This window comes from Periplaneta americana, chromosome 2 (genome assembly GCF_040183065.1).
Source record: "Periplaneta americana isolate PAMFEO1 chromosome 2, P.americana_PAMFEO1_priV1, whole genome shotgun sequence".
Classification (NCBI taxonomy): Eukaryota; Metazoa; Arthropoda; class Insecta; order Blattodea; family Blattidae; genus Periplaneta; species Periplaneta americana.
Window position 1 is genome coordinate 111,472,138 of NC_091118.1, and position 18,136 is coordinate 111,490,273.

Consider the following 18,136-nt stretch of genomic DNA (forward strand, 5'->3'; position numbering starts at 1 on the left):
CTGAAAGACAACTCTGTGCGCACTGCATGCTTGTTTACTACGCATCTAAACGTAACTACCCTCTGTCCGTGAGGTAAGTGCACAAACAGCAGTGTTACATGAATTTCACGGAATATGTAGCTTTAAACTTTTATGTAAGTAACAGGTGTATGTAAATTAATTTTATTCTTGTCACTGTGTTCGTGTTTAACTAATGAATTTGGTTTTATTGATGTATTTTGAATTTTAAGGTCATTTCAAAGATCACCCATTAACGCCCAGTGGTCTATTTATAAACTCTTGCACATTCCACTGTGGTGTCTCTTCATTGAAAGTCGTCCGCCTATAATGTACACTAGTGTCCAAAAGTTAAGCATAGTTCAATATTTTGTTCCCAACCTATCAGAATGGCATCAAACTTGTACAAATGAATCACAAATGATCTGGTATGCAACAGAGTAACCCATATCAGCAAATTTTGTTTTATTGTGGCGTAGGGACACATTTTACACAATTACGGTACAAAATCTGACCATCACTTCAACAACAATGATGGTGCTGAGCGGTTAATATGGGATGTGGTTACCTCTCACGGCTAAATAGGCGTCACAGCGCCGTGGCAAGCCCTCTATCAGGTGGTTCAAGAGCTCTGCAGACAGCTGTTTCCATTCCTGACGAAGAGCATTGCGGAGGGTTGAAAGTTTCCTCGATAGAGGCTCGTGGGCTGCAACTCTTCTTCCTAATGTATCCCAGACATGCTCTATAGAGTTCAGATCAGGGGACATCGCTGGCCAGTCCATGCGCCGGATATCTTTCCCCTTATGATACTCGTCCACCAGGTTGGCCCTATGCGGACGTGCATTGTCGTCCATAAAGATGAAGTGTGGACCAACTGCACCTCTGAAAAGTTGCACATGTCGTTCCAATACCTCGTCTCTGTACCTCTGGGCAGTCACAGTACCAGCTGCGAAGATGTGCAGATCTGTACGTCCATTGAACATTATGCCTGCCCGCACGAGTACGCCACCACAGCAAAATGGGCGTTTTTTCCACGATTTTTGTGGGATGAAACCTGCTTCCACGTTCCCTCCAGATTATTGTGCGACGGGAACCATTGGTCAAACTGAATCTGGATTCGTCTGTAAACAGCACGTTCCTCCATTCATCTAAGGTCCAATGTTGATGTTGACGACTCCACTGTAAACGGTTCCTTATGTGTACTCGAGTGAGCTGGACACACACTGCTGGTCGTCTGGCACAGAAACTGCCTGCCTGGAAACTCGAACGCCTGAGGAGGCTGAAAGTTCAGAAGACAGTTGTCTTGCAGGCATCGTCCGATTACGTCGTGCTGTGAAGGTCAAATATCGGTCCTCTCGCGGAGTTGTGACCCACGGGCGACCTTGTACAGGTATACGACGAACACCTCCTGTGTCTTCGAACCGTCGCCCAAGCCTGGAAATTACATTTTGTGCCACATTCAGGGCTCGAGAGACTTCGGTCTGTGTCTGATCTGCTTCCAGACGTCCGATTATTCTACCTTTCAAAACAGGGTCCAGTTGGCGTCTCTGTGGCATGTTGCTGCTGTCCTGTATACACTGTGTTAAGAAACTACCCTCTGTTCACAATGAGAGAACAAGAACGAATGAGTCGCACTGGGTGTTTGCTTATCTTCGAAACACGTGTTTACTCGGAGGGGGGCGGAGGTTGAGGTACCCCCTCCCTATGCACAGCGCACAAATACGATGCGGCACACACTGTGATAAAGTTTTATAGCGATTGCTCACCGTTTTCCCTTTCATTTCTCTGTTTTACGAATTATGCTTAACTTTTGACAACTAGTGTAGTAAACCTTACGAGCAGTGTGTGGCCCAGTGGTAAGAAGTCTGACATCCGTACCAGAGAATGTGAGTTCGCCTCCAGGTACGATAAAATTATTCTTTTTTTGTTTTAACTTTTACTTAATTTATTAGTTTAATTGTGAAATGGCATTTGTTAACAAACGTCGTTATGCCTGCCTTGTAAAAATATTATTGCCCATCATCTGTGGACTATTAATACGTGAGACCTGGCCTGTATAAACAAAAATACTTGTTTCACATACTGAAAAACCGAACGCATATCAAACACAAATAAATAATTAAATTAACAAAAACAAACAATTTTTAATATATTAACAAAACAAGGCCTGTGGTGGGGACTAGTATCTCGTCCACAAACCACCTGCGTCAACAACTGCCCTCATTCTGCGCGGCATGGAGTCCACAAGATTAAGGAACAGGTCTAAATTCTTGGCCATCTCCTCCCACGCATCTTGAACTCTGTCCCACAATTCCTCAGGTGTCCGAACGGGTGGTTGTTGTGCCCAATTAGAGCGTAGGATCCTTTTGACTGCAGCCCACAAATTTTGAATCGGATTCATATCTGGTTAATTTGGAGGCTATCGACTGGGTCGACATCACGCCTCCTCGTAAACCATCTTTTAATCCGGTTGGCGGTGTGTATCGGATGATTATCCTGCTGGAAGAAAAGTGTTCCTTCTGGATATCGTTTTCGGGCGGAAAGGATCATTACATTTGCCAAAATGTGTTCGTAGACTTTTGCCGTAAACCGCCCGTGGATGCGTTCCAGAAGTCTTGCCCCATCGTATGACATCCACCCCCAAAACGCGACCCTCACGCAACCCGACTTGTTAATTCGTCTCATGAAGCGTTCATCGTATCGGTGGCCATTCATACAATAAACTAAGGCAGTACTATCGTTGCTATTGGAGACAATTACCTCGTCGAAGAAAATGGCATTTCTCCAATCGAAGTCCTGTCGGAGAGTAGCAAACGCAGAATGCTACTGGAGAAAATTACCTGGTCGGAGAAAATGACATTTCTCCAATCGAAGTTCTGTCGGAGAGTAGCATACGCAGAATGCTACTAGAGACAATTACCTGGTCGGAGAAAATGACATTTCTCCAATCGAAGTCCTGTCGGAGAGTAGCATACGCAGAATATCCTATGCGAACCAGGGCAATGAGTTATTGTTTCTGTGCCATCTTCAAGCGTAATGACGAGACAGAACGTTATATTAACAGCAGTATTGCTTGAAAGAGAGAGAGAGGTTTATTATTTATTAGAGTTTGGGCATATTCTAAGAGATATCGCCACATAATTATAGCTTTGCGAGAAACATATGATGGCAAATTTGTAATAAAAAAATAAGATAGGGGGAGATTCGAACCTTGAGCTACTACTACCAACTTGTTCAATAGAACAATGCCGTAACGACTTACGCTACTGTGACTGTTGATATCTGTTCGGCATAATACGTGGTTTTCCTGTTCATATTCGCTCCGGTTGATTTTGTATTTATCAATTTTATTATTATTTCACTCTTCAAGGGCCCTGATGTATCTAGAATCAACCCGTCATTCGATTTTATTACATATTTTAGACTCTTAAACAAAATACAGCAAATTTAAATGGTTTAATTATGTGTTACCTAGTGAACTATGGCTTTGACGAGACGAGCATGCGCAATGTTATGTCTCTGGAACTTAGAAATTGTCGGCCGGCCCATTCTTTTTGCCGCTAAGTGTACATCCTCGGGCTCATGACATATAATTTGATGATAATTTTTTTTAGAAGTAAAGATCTTTCGCTCCACCTACAGGATCTTGGTTTCCGGGCTTCAAGGACTGTGAGAGAAAACAGAATGGACGGCTGTCCTCTTCAGAATATAAAATTACTTAGAAATCGGTACGATTATACAATTGACACTAATGGTGAAATTCTGTTGAAGTGAAATGACAACAGATGTGTACCTGTGGGATCAAACTTTGATATAGTGGAGCCAGTGACTTCTGCAAGCAGGTAGAACAGAAATGCAAGACAGAAGATAAGTGCAGCGAGCAGAGATCATAAAGAACTACAGTATATACATGGGTGGAGTTGACCATCATGATTGGTTAGCAGGGAAATATGACACTTCAATCCGTGGAAAAAAGTGGTACTGGGCTTCCTTTGTTAGAATGCTGGATATGGCTATATTAAATGGTTGGATTATCTACAGACAAATACAAGGACGAGACTCCCTGAACCTACTTGAATTCCGAAGATGCTTGGCTGTCCAATATCTCAAGATGTTTTCGAACTGCAAGAGAATGTTTTCATCAATTCGAGTGCAATTTGATACGAGATTTGATGTAGAGGTCATTTCATGGCAAAACGTCTCTCAGAGACACTGCCGGATGGAAGGGCGTAAAGGCAGACCAATAACATTCTGCAAGAAGTGCGAGGTAATTTCCTGTTAAAGATGCTTTGAGCCTTACCATACTCGGTAAAGACTAAAGCTGTCACAAACGTAAACGTTTCTGCTATAATACATTAAATACACAAAAAATATATTTACTGTATTCCAAACGGATATGCAGATATCATAAGTGCCCAGCGATCTATTTATAGACCGGGTGATTTTCAGCTATTTTGTGCATGACGAAAGAAGCAAAACATCTTCTTGGAGTCTTATGGACTAAATTTATGAAATGGACCAATTTTTTTCGTTTTATAAAAATACAAATAATTTGGGCTTTAATGGGTTAATATATGAGGTGTATTCGACCTGGTTGGCGAGTAGGTATAGCGCTGGCCTTCTATGCCGAAGGTTGCGGGTTCGATGCCGGGCCAGGTCGATGGCATTCAAGTGTGCTTAAATGCGATAGGCTCATGTCAGGAGATTTACTGGCATGTAAAAGAACTCCTGCGGGACAAAATTCCGGCACATCCGGCGACGCAGATATAACCTCTGCAGTTGCGAGCGTCGTTAAATAAAACATAATATATTTTTATATGAGGTGTACAAACAAGATTATTATATACTGTACATTCTAGAACAGCTCTTATGAATCTCATATTTGAAGTTCATATTTTACACATATTCTTGCTTCAACGAGTCTATGAATCTCTCCGTTTTACAACGACGAACGAACAGATAGTACTTCGTAAAATTTCAGTTCCGTGGTATTTTTCAAAGTTTTTGTAATAGCATCACACAATCTCTCCGGTACCTCAATTCTGCAGTGCTGACTTAACATTCACTGACTAGAGTTGTATCCCCTATGTTTAATGACATGGTATTTGTGAGAACAATATCTAATAATAGAGTTTGTTTCCCTTCCCTAAACTTTATATATTTCATTCCACTGACACTCTCCAATCTATCTCAACACTCTAGTTATTCCTTATCAATATGAAAACTGGTGTTGAACTACTTTCGTGTACCCTTTCAGTAGATAAAAACTCTGCCACGAGTAAAGTTTTGTTTTGTAATTTTGTATCAAATCTTTGTCGCTATTAGACCAATATGATAATATTCCATCCTTTATTGTTATAATGTGACAACCATTCGAAATATATTATATATTATTATGATGTACCGAAGTATATATGATATTTCCGTGCAGAAATTCTGCGTCATTATATGATGGATGAGTGGAACAGAGAAAAATTCTCTCAGACACCGGGATTTGAACCTGGGTTATCAGCTCTACGTGCTGACGCTCTATCCATTAAGCCTCACTGGATTCCCATCCCGATGTAGGATTGAATCCTCTCAGTTTAAGTTCCACTTCTTTGGTTCCCTCTAGTGGCCTACCCTCATGCACTGCGTAATAGATGTATGACAGTGGCACAATGTTCATATGAAAGTTTTATTATCGAATACAATTTTAGACTTTACAGAATTCGTGTATTTTCTTGGAAATTTACAGATTGCATTACCTAACCACACAATATAATTAATTTGGTGATTTACGGAAAATACGTAGTTTTTTTAATGTCTGATCACCTGCGAAAATTAACGTGTTTATTGATACGTTTTATAAACAGTGTTTAAATAGTATGGAAAATTACTCTTAACTTCTTAAATTTTAATTAAAAGAAAAGTTTTATATAAAACCTATTGAAGATAAACCATACAATATACCAGTGTTCTAGAAATATTATTCAGGCATAGAGAGTTGCGATAGTAAACTTTATTTTTTAAATGGCATTCTATATTAAAATTTAGATGTTCCAAATCTCTATTAAATTTTACGTATGAATTCACCCGTTTCATGTATTCTAACTATTTATGAAGCTTGTTTCGTGGATTTCAAACTTGTGACAAGTAAGTATGTAAAATCATGTTGAGTAGGCCATAAAACTAAACAAAACACTATGACTAACCAAACTTTACAAGGGATGCTTAAAATGAGAACCATTCACAATGTCCTAGTCTGTCATGAAAACAGTCCATTGTCTCACAGTTCCATGACTGCACTTGGAGGGCAGAGTTAGTGAGTACATAAGATATATTTAACGCTCGCGGTTGTATAGTAATTCGAGAAACATTCTCTCCAATAACACGATCACCATAAAATAAATTCTCGCTCTTAATAATTGCCATACATAGCAGGGTAGGCAACTCCCTTCCAGATGAACTGGGAGAGAGGGAGGGAGAAAGAGAAAGATAGGAGTGAAGAGAGGAAGAGTGAGAGGAAAAGGAATAGAGACAGAAAGGGGTGGAGGTGGGGGTGGGGGTGGGGGAGAGAGAGAGTGGGAAAGGTAGGGAGAGAGAGAGAGAGAGAGAGAGAGAGAGAGAGAGAGAGAGAGGTGAACACAAGGCAAATGGAGGCTATATATTTTGACATACGAAACCCTAAATTACATAAATGATTTTAAGTAAATCTATGCGTTTTGTTCTTACTTTAACGCAATAACGATTATTGGTAGTTATGAGTAGAGTTCGAAGTTGAGGTACGTTATCTCTTAAGTTATGAGCACACAGGATAGAACGTGTTTACAAAGTAGCTTGCAAGGTAGTCCTCTGCCCTCATACACTTACCATGTCAGTCGAATGAAGCCGTTATCATACGTAATACAGTCCCAGCAAGGGGGGGGGGGGTAACCTCCGCTTGAAGTACAAACGTAAATGTTATGTTGGATGGAATATAATATACAGTATTATCGTTTCTCAGGTGTAGAAAAAATGGCATTTTTCTTAGGTCTATAAATAGTTATTTAGAGCATACTATTTACAGAGGTACTTTGTAGTAGTACCGGTAGGTAGTGGTGGTAGTGGTAGTGATAGTGATAGTGATAGTGATAGTGATAGTGATAGTGATAGTGATAGTGGTAGTGGTGGTAGTAGTAGTAGTAGTAGTAGTAGTAGTAATAATAATAATAATAATAATAATAATAATAATAATAATAATAATAATAATAATTTTCTTCAGAATATCAAAACCTGCATTTGTAAAAGTACATGAATTACAGTACAAGGAAAGGAAGCGACATAAATACAGTACTTATGAAATATAAGTTACAGAAATAAACTTTTGTTTTTAATTGGGCTATTTTACGACGCTTTATCCACTGCGATGGTTATTTAGCGTCTAACGGGATGAAGGTGATAATGCCAACGAAATGAGTCCAGGGTTCAGCGCCGAAAGTTACCCAGTATTTGCTCCTAATTCCTAATAGATTGAGGCGAAAACTTGCCTTAATAAGATTAATATTAAAAGAAAAACTTTTAGATAAAAATATGTTTATTTAACATAAACCTAACCCCCGTACGAGTAAAATTCGTGTTCGGAGAGGAGGGAAATTGAACATAAATTATCTTAATATATAATTTCCAAAAAAGGAAGGTAATTTTATAATTAAAATGAAAATAACCGGAGTATTGTATTTAGTAAGAATTTAATATTAGTAAGAAGCCAGAATGAAAATTTTCTATGTTAAGTTGATAATAAAATAGTAAACTGAGAATAAAATGAATTAAAATTAAATATCACCAAATCATAAGATAATTAAAATACGTATAAAAGTAAAAAAAAATAGTATATAAATTTAAATACATAATATTTATTTTATTATAGGTACTTCGAAATCATATTATAAATTTTTTATCCATAATAAAATTAAGGCTGCAGTATTTTTGCCAGCAATTGTGACGCATTTTGTCTCTTAATAAAAATATTATATATATATATATATATATATATATATATATATATATATATATATATATATATATATATATATATATATATTCTTGTAAGGTTTTCTTTTGCGTTGAATAAAGTTAACCCAGATGTTCCTGAATTATTATTTTTTGTTTAAAATTTCGAAAGATAGTGTGTATATTGTTCATAGTGATCCTTAGTAATGGACAAGTATGTTTTTTAAGTAATAACCTTCCTAGGTTTTGCAGAAAAGTGCGTCCTTTTGGAAGGACGTCAGGATAATATGACTACAATTTCATAAGAAATGTGAAGAACGATTTTTCGTAATAGACAAGCGAATTTCAGCTGTGCGTACCAGGAGATTATACTCGTGGCCCTCCAAAAACATAAGAAATACTAAAAATAACATTTAAGGGCCTAATCATGTTAAAATTATAGATACCATTGCGCACATTGATATTTATTTAGGAATTATAATATGTTGGAATACCACAAAACAATTGAGAACATGCAGACATAAATAAATATCGCAAAGTATAGCATGAATTATCTGTGGATATCCAGTCACTCATGCTTATCACTAATCCAGTGACTATGTTTTTTTACTAATCCAGTAATAATGTTCTTTCACCAATCATTTCACTTGATGTGAAAAGACACAAAACAGCTGACATGGAGGGGCAGATCACACTTGAGGCACATTGTGGTTGCTCTTTTCTGGAATATCCTGCATTTCAGTTGCTTCTTATGCGTATGAATGTAAACATGCAGATCATAAACGTAGTGGTCCCGTCCATCATACCAGGATTCAATTTTCGATACCTTGGAAGGCCTACCTTTGCTGGTGAGAACCCGTTTGTTTGATTCCAGAATAGCTGTAGCAACTCGTCTCTGAAAAGATAGATGATCTATATTCTCTTCATTACACCTGTACAAAAGCCAGGCGTTCTGTTCAGCGACATCTATGAGATGAGCAATGATTGGGAAGTACCATTTCTTCCCTCTGATGGACGTCCGATAGAGAGACACGTTCTGGTCCCCGCGATCAATGCCTCCCATATGATTGTTGTATGACTCAAAAAGACGAGGTTGAGGCACAGCTATCCTTAGTTTCTTCACTCTTGAAAAGTGCCCAACTTGTCTCAGAGGAAAAATTTCTCTAGGTCATCGTTATCACACACATGCCAGTTCATCATGATGAAGTCGAATCTGTCTCTCGATATTGCATTCGACACAAGTTCATTGTGACTGTCTTGTTCCCCTTGCCAGTACATTCTTCTTCTGGGAACTACTACATAACCACTAAGCAGGACTACAGCTAGAAACACCATCATTTCATTTTCAGAGCAGTCTCCTACTCTGTTCTTCTTTGCCGCATACTGATTGGTATAAGTGACCATCATGTCCAGAATTTCGTCATCGAAAAATTGTGTGAAGTATTCTAATGGACTTCTACCGGGTTTGAGTGGTACTTCACACATCAGAGGCCATTCCGTGCTTGGAAGAGTTGAGTCTTCATTTTCAGGTTCCCCTGTAGTTTCTCTCTCGGCAGCCTGTGTCCCAGTAATACCTTCCTTGTTTGTCTGCAGAGTTGGAGGGGCCATTGTAGAACTGGTGCTTGGGAGTGTTGAGCCTGCTTTTACAGGTTCCTCTCTATCTTCTTTCTTGGTAACGTTTGTCCCAGTAACGTTTTCCTTGTTTGTCTCCAGGGCTGTAGAGGGCGTTGTAGATCTTCTCCTTCTACACTTTCTAGATAGCGGAAATGGACCAGGTAACAGACGGCAATCCTATGTCATACGATGATTCCTCACAAACATTGTTGATAGCCATGCCAGTTACAAACACATCGGCACTCAACTGACTTGCAGGCAAATTACCTATACATGGGTTGTCTTCTGTACCCTAATCCTCATCAGTCAATCATCATTTGCATTTAGAGGTGGCAAAAGTGCGACATCTACACCACTGTTTGGAATAGTTTCACTACTGTCCATGATTTCCAAAAGTTCATGCAGTATAATTTTTCTCCGGGAAAGACAAAGAAAATACCATATTATCCTGACGTCCTTCCAGAAGGACGCTAAAAAATACAACGTTATTACTAGTTATGAATGTACGTTCATGCAAATTTCACATAAGTGTATTGAAAGCCCTAACCTTTGAGATATTGCAGCATAAATTTCAAAAAAATAATCCGTAAATTACGGTAAATATAATTACCCATTTATAACAAGGTCAGTCAAATCAACCATCGCTGCTGAAGTCCAACATTCAGGTCTAAATTTCTCGCTCACAACTGGCGATTAACTTGCAGCTCCTGTGCAGTCAACAATGGACATTGAAAAGGCGCGTGACTAACAATAGTAACATTTGGAGCCTAATATCAATTTTTACGTCATTATTTCTTAAGCCATGCATTCCGTCCTTCTGGAAGGACGTCAGGAACATCTGGGTTAATAACTTACAAATGACTTTTAAGGAACCCAAAGGGTCGTTGCCGCCCTTATATAAGCCCGCCATCGGTCCCTATCCTGTGCAAGATTAATCCAGTCTCTATCATCATATCCGAACTCCCTCAAATCCTTTTTAATACTATATTATTATTATTATTATTATTATTATTATTATTATTATTATTATAAGTTAATAACGTATATTTAAAAATGTGTTCCAATTGAATTTCGTTTCCGACATCGCAAGGACTTCATGTTCTTCCAGTTCACCCAGCTTCTGTGCTAGTACGTACAAAACTACCAGCCAGACCTAGATAGACAGCGAAATGATAGATCCGAAGAATATAGATGTAAAAAGTAAACAAGCTCTAGCCTGTTCCCCCCATCTCCGTTCAATGCTCCGCTATCAGTTAACCTGTATCTCTCCTACTGGGACCTCAATTTCGAAGTCTAGTTATGAGTGACTATCCCAAGAGATTATTTTGCGACTAACTTGCGAGTCACATGACTAAAACCCGTCGAACAGCTTTGGACAGTGAAACGGCTTTCTATACAGCTGGACTAATAGCCCCGAAGAGTCCAGAAAGGGGATAGCGGAAGTAATACCTGATATCTCTCATCTTTCGTTATTCTCGACCACAAAAATAATTTGAGGATTGTTATCGAATAACCACTTCAGATCACAACCAACATCTCGGAAGTAGATCCGAAGATACTTTTCTAAGAATGTTGTCTAAAATTGTACACTTTGATGCTATGTAACCAAAACCTGAATTTTTACGCCACGTGTCTGGTGTTAGTTTTAAATTATCACAGAAGCAGTAGATACCCTTTGTTGGACCTGAATCAGTGGTTAGAATCAGTTCTCTCACTCCCAAAACCTCGGTTAAGACATGGATTAAGGAAAGACACAAATTAGGTGGCAATACTATCCTGGACAAAACTGGCTAGGACAATGGTCTTAGGTTCAAACAACTCTCTCTCTCTCTCTCCTCACCTCTGCTGAAATTGAACAGAAGAGGAATGAAAGTGTAGTTGCATTAATTATGGGCATGGTCACTTCAGGAAACATCTACGCACAGTGACACTCTATACAAAGGAACCCATCTGTCGAATGTGCAAACAGGAGGAAGAGACTGCCTCAACATATCCTGCTTGACTGTCCACTCCTAGAAAGGAAAAGATTTTCCCTTTCCATAACAAGGAAAGATTTAGAAATGGGCACTAATGTTGGAGCCAAAATATTGTTGCTAGTCCAAGGAACAGATTTTGGAAGACAATGCTCGTGTCCATTCCAATGGGGATGCACAATAAGCCTTTTAGGCGTACGTGCAGAAGGCTTTTAAGACTCCTTAAAGACACCCCGCAACCTAACTAATGGTAAGCAGTAATAGGCGTGTAAAAGCTTAGAAAAAAGAACAAGAAAAGAATTTTTATACGCAGGATTTTTTCCCCCTATCCTCTCAGGACTTCACCGAGATCGAACCTTCGTCCACTTGACAAGAAACCTTCAGCATACTGGGCCGTCCCGCATCGAAACAAGAAATCACAAACTACTGGGTCATCGAATCTCTGAGATAAGCTATCAGCTGGTCGTTGCTGGAAGCCTGGTTCCCTAATCTATCACCCACTCCGTCATCGTCGTGACGTCAGGCAGCGCGGTCCGCCATCATCGAGCGTGGGACGTAAGAACTCGGACGTTGTAAGCGGATCAACGGGGCAGTGCTTCGGATTACGCCAGCGCTCTCATGTGGCGCAGATCATATATCAGCGGCCAAACAAATGAAAGTACTGCAGCGTACAAGATTTCAGCTGGCTGCTCCACATCAGGACTGTGCAAACGGCAGGTTTTCAAACCCAGCGGAATAATTACAAACCCAGCCGTATACAGTTGATGGCTTCTCACTAAAAGGAATCTGAGTTCAGTCCCCTGCAAAGTCTGTCAGACTTTTCATGTTACAAAGCAACTGTGAGTCCGCATTTCTCCGATTACTGAAGTTTTTTCTGACATTTTCATTTTTTTTCATCTCTCACAACCGGATCATGCCTGGAATGGCTTAGAGTTCCTCGATAATAATTGAATGTAAGAGTTGAGACAATGAGCATACTTTTCTGATTGGTTCGATCTAACCATAACTTCCATTAACATACAATTAATAAATCTATATGTACAGATATGTATACAAATAAAAATAAATTGAGTTCAATTTATTATTATCGAGGAACTCTAGAATGGCTGCCATGATGAGCTACCTGGTGGCAGGAATAATAAGTACAAATAAGCCTACATGACGTCATGAGCCTGAAGCTCTGGCTTACGCCTGAAACCAACATCGCAATCAGCTGTTCGAGGATGAACTACATATTGATGTTTATCCTTCAGTTTTATAGTTTTATTGTAAAAAAACGGTGCAATATTATTAGATTAAATAGATTATAATAACTTAAATATAATATTATCGGTGTTATAAAGGTTATAGTGGAATTCGCCAAGTGGATTGCTCTTTTATGAAGATAACTGTGTTGAAAGCATGCCATAATTTTCAAATTTATCTAATTAAATTGATCGAAGTAATATAATTGTACTTTTATTCGTACCTGCTGAGAATTCCATATGTTTAACAATTTCCTTTTCAGTTTACTTTCACAATGATTTATGTGAACACAAACACATTATATGAAATAGTGAAATATGTTTATAACTGTTGCAATAAGGGACTTTTTTTTTGTCGACATAATAGTTGATCGGCATTGTGGTTGACGGTGACATTTTTAAACATAATATGTAAAGAGATATGGACAGTTAAACACAACATATACGTAAAATGACTATTAATTTACTATCACCTGCACTCTCCCCGTTCCTCATTGTTTCGAATAAGACATGTGCTTATGTTTTTAATTTAATGTCACCAATACTATCGACCCTCAAAGTATAACCTTGTTCTTCTGAATCACCCTCCATATGTGATGATTGACGAAATGACATTCATGAATCCGATTCTGACAGATAAGCCATCCCATTCAGACTCAGTCCGAACAGATCCCATCCTAGGACGGGACTATATCATAATCCTCATTACTCGGAGCCCAAGCCTTTTTTTCGTCAGCATTGGAAACCCGTACTACAGTCATGACTTCACCTCATCCTAATTTAAATTATTGCAGATGATATATGAAATTATAGGAAGCTGGATTGTGTAGGTGGAATGATGATGGGAAATGGGAGTACTTCGAGAAAAGCCTGTGTAATATCTGATTTGTCCTCCACAATTTCCATCACGACTTAGCCGGGAATCGAATCCGAGCAGTCCAGAATTATAGACGGAAGATCAGCGCGGTAGTCCTTGAGCCACAGACGCGGCGGTGTTTGTAGTTGGTAGTAGCAGCATTATGTATAACAGTAGTAGTGTTGGTGGTGGTACTATAGTGTAATATAATATAATATATGACTAATTCGGAATAAAATTAGCGTCATTTAACGTGATACAACTTAAAGTAACGTAACAAAAGCCCTGTAATTGTAACAAAACTAACATAATTCAATTTAAAATCTGTCCAAATTCAACCTCGCATATTTCAAGCGCAATAATTAACAATACATCCCTATTAGAAACAACAACCAAATTTCTTGGCTTAAAAAACGATAATGTGTTAAATTAAAAAAATATATATTAAAGAAATTACCCCCAAACTAAAATCAGTATGTTTTACTATTCGATCTATGCAAAAGATAGCAAATATCAATACCTTAAAAACAATATACTTTGCATACTTCCACTCGGTAATGAGTTATGGAATAATATTCTGGGGAAATTTCACAGATAGTAACAGTATATTCCTATTACAAAAAAGAATAATTAGAATAATAGTAGGTGCCAAATCTAGGGAATCTTGTAGGACTATTTTCAATAATCTACAAATAATAGGCCTACCCATGGTTTAGCAGCATATTTTTTCATTGATAATCTTCCTCATATGTAATCGTGAAAACTTTGTAACTAATTCAACAGTTCATAGCATAAATACGAGGAAAAAAATGACTTTCATACTCCATCGGCAAGTCTATCATGCTATCAAAAAGGAATGCGTTATATGGCAGTAAAAATGTTTAATAGCCTCCCCATCGATATGAAAAATGAAACTTAGAACATAAAATTATTTAGGGCCAAATTAAAGAAGTACCTAATTTCTCATGCCCTCTATTCTGTAGGTGAATTCATGCCATTCAACAACCATCATGAAATTGATACTAAAACTTTGTGTTGTACTAGTAGACTGCATTGTAACCTCTTCTGTATATATTTCAACTAGACTGTGACTATAAATTAAGACTTTATAATAGTATTAAGTTTTTTTACTTGTTCCATATTCTAGCTATGAAGCAATGTACGAATACATAGAATGTTAATAAATGCAATACAATACATGTTGCCAATTTGGCGAATTTAGGCCTATTTTAAAATGGCGCATCTTTCTGTTCACGTCTTTGACACAAAATCTTATCATCATTATTATCGCTATTCTCTATTTTCTGTTAACATCTTGTTCTACAAGTATGCTGATGTCATCAATAAAATTGTTTTCATAACACAAGGACTAACGAATTGTATCAATAATAAAATATGTATTTTAGTAGCGCCGACCTGGATGGCTCAAGCGGTAGGGGCACGGCATGTCTCTATCGCTTGGTCCCAAAGGTTGTGGGTTCGAGTCCCGCCTTAGGCATGGGTGTTGTGTATGTACAAGTTTAAGAAAAAGTATAAAAACAGAAAAAGAGAAACAAAAAAAATAAAGTAGTCATAACCATATCACAGTTTAATATATACAGTTGCAAAGCTCAATACTTACTAAATATGCAAACATAGACAGTTCAAATATGCATCCATAGATAGTTGCTCACCACCAGGATCGCTACTATCGCCTCAGCACAGACTCTTTCCCTACCAGACGATAAAATGTATTGTACGTTTCATATCGTGTTCTTTTGAAAAATTAACACCTTGCTTCCACTATTGAAATACGAAATACATAAGGTTTATATATTATTTTCATAAAGTATATATTATATTTTATAAACTCACCTTCCTGGATCTTTCGGAAGGATAACTCCGACCTCTTTTTCTTAGAATTTATAGTGCAACAAACGTCTCCATGTCCCATATTATTACTCAAATTATTGTATTTCAGCCATTTACAGTTATTACAACCGATAACGAACATTTCACAGTTTACACAACTTTTCACAACCATGCGAAATACGGCACAGTCAATGCCTTTTCGATCTAGACCAGGCTGTAATATATGTTTGGGTTTTCTATTTCAGTGTATGGAGCTCAGTGAATTATTATATTACTAGCCGTACCCGTGCACTCCGCTGCACCTGTTAGAAATAAATATAAAGTAATTACATAATTGAAATAGGACGTTTGATCCAGGGAACATTTGTGTTTGTTAGAAGGATAAATCGTTTAATATGTCACTTAATTGAAATTGTATTTAAATAATTAAATTGCGATCATTTTGGTCCAGAGAGCACTCATTTGGTGCAATGACAATAACTTTAACATGTTTCTTATTTGTTATTACATGCAACTGTAGTTTAATGAATATTAGCATATCATTTAGTTTTAATGTGTAAACTTTATATTACTTGCTATATGGTTCCATTGAATTATGGTAATAACTTAATTTAACCATTGTTTTCTACGTCTTCAGTAAATGGCGCTTGGCCCACTAATGGTTCTGAACCATTCAAATAACTTAAATAGTGATACAGCATAAACAGTGATATGTAATTATATTTTTTTCTTTCGAAAATGTAAGAATTCACGATCTCCTATGTACCATTGCCATGGAATGAATAAATATGTTTTTTCTTCGTACTCAAAAATTTTATATTTTGCACATGGGAATTACTGCAGGAACAACAACGCTACAATCTGAGGCGGCGGTGAAAACGTATTGTATTGTTATTTTAAAAGTCTATCAGACCTACCAAATTTTGCATAGAATAAAACTTATCGGAAATCATTTTTAAAGAAAATTTTGTTATGTAACATTTTTCACAAAAAAAAAAAAGCAATAATAAGCGAGATATTTCGATTTAATTCAGGCCCCGTTAAATGAAGTATTTTGAATGCCATATAGCCTAAAATCTAAATTACAACGAATTTAATTTATATTTCAATTTTCATCGAAATCCGTTCAGCCATTATCGCGTGAAAAGGTAACAAACATCCAGACAGACAGACATACAAACAAAAATTTCAAAAAAGCGTTTTTCGGTCTCAGGATGAATAATTATACATGTTAATACCAATTATTTTGGAAAAGCGAAAATTACCAGAAAATTTTCGGTTACATATTTATTATTAGTATATATTATATTATATTATATTATATTATATTATATTATATTATATTATATTATATTATATTATATTATATTATATTATATTATATTATACAAAAAGTGCGTTGATAACGGATGTACTCCGATAAGAAAGTTTTAATTTATTGTGGGGGCTCTTGAATCTCAGAAGCAACAACTTTTACAACAGCGCAACATAATCTGCTTGGCTCATTACCCAATTTTTTTTGCATTGCATTTATTGCATATATAGTCTATTTTATGTATTTTAACACGATTCGATTGAGCATTGTTAAAATTTGAATTATAAAATAATGGATTCCTAAGCTAACGTAATAGTACTGCATACTAAATCAATACACTCTCGTTGTTCGTTAATTCTCTGAGATTAAAATGAGTGTGTACATAAATATTATTTTAAGAAATACAGAAAACGAATGTACAAAATAGCCTAACAAATTTTCTGTGCATAAGAAGCTATTTTAATCGTACCTGTCCTCGATTTACTAAGAAGTTACTGAAATAACATTATAGCAGTATGTCCATCTAGAGAAACTACACTTTCCAATGGTGAAATAATAATTAATTATACAAATCGGTTAATTTAGCTTCCGATATTACTTCATACAAACACAGAAACATTATCTGTAGGCTAAGTTTAATAGCTTTCGATTGTTGCTGTCCAAAGCCCCTTTTTCGATTGTTGTTGTCCAAGGGCCCTTATAGACGAAGTCATTTGTTATTTTAGTGCACCATCTTAGATGGCGTTATTTTAATTTTAAAACTCATTTATCTCATTAAATATCAGTCCTATCAAAATTTTGTAAAGAATAAAACTTATCGAAAATCATTTTTAAAGAAACGTTTGTTATGTAACATTTGTCACAAAAATCAATAATAAGCGAGATATTTCGATTTATTTAATTCAGGCCCCCTTATAACCTCCCTTTTAAATAAAGTATTTTGAATGCCATTTAGCCTAAAATCTAAGTTACAACGAACTTAATTTAAATTCCAACTTTCATATAAATCGGTTCAGCCATTATCGCGTGAAAAGGTAACAAACATACAGACAGACATACAAACAAAAATTTCAAAAATGCGATTTTCGGTTTCAGGGTGGTTAATTATATATGTTAGGACCAATTATTTTTGGAAAATCGAAAATTACCAGAAAAATTTCCGCTACAGATTTATTATTAGTATAGATAACTTTATTGCGTATTATAGCTAAGTTTTATTTAGTGTAATGTGTCCATAAGTTCCGTTTAGACTACATCTTGTTGCATAATATGTTGCAGAAATAATTACAAAACTGTGTTATTTTAATGTGAAGAG

General features: G+C 36.8%; 1 long non-coding RNA gene across 1 annotated transcript in view; it reads right to left on the reverse strand.

Moving 5' to 3' along the window:
* Positions 1 to 18,136, reverse strand: part of LOC138695291 (uncharacterized) — an 816,951-nt gene that overhangs the window by 650,071 nt on the left and 148,744 nt on the right. The window lies entirely within an intron of this gene.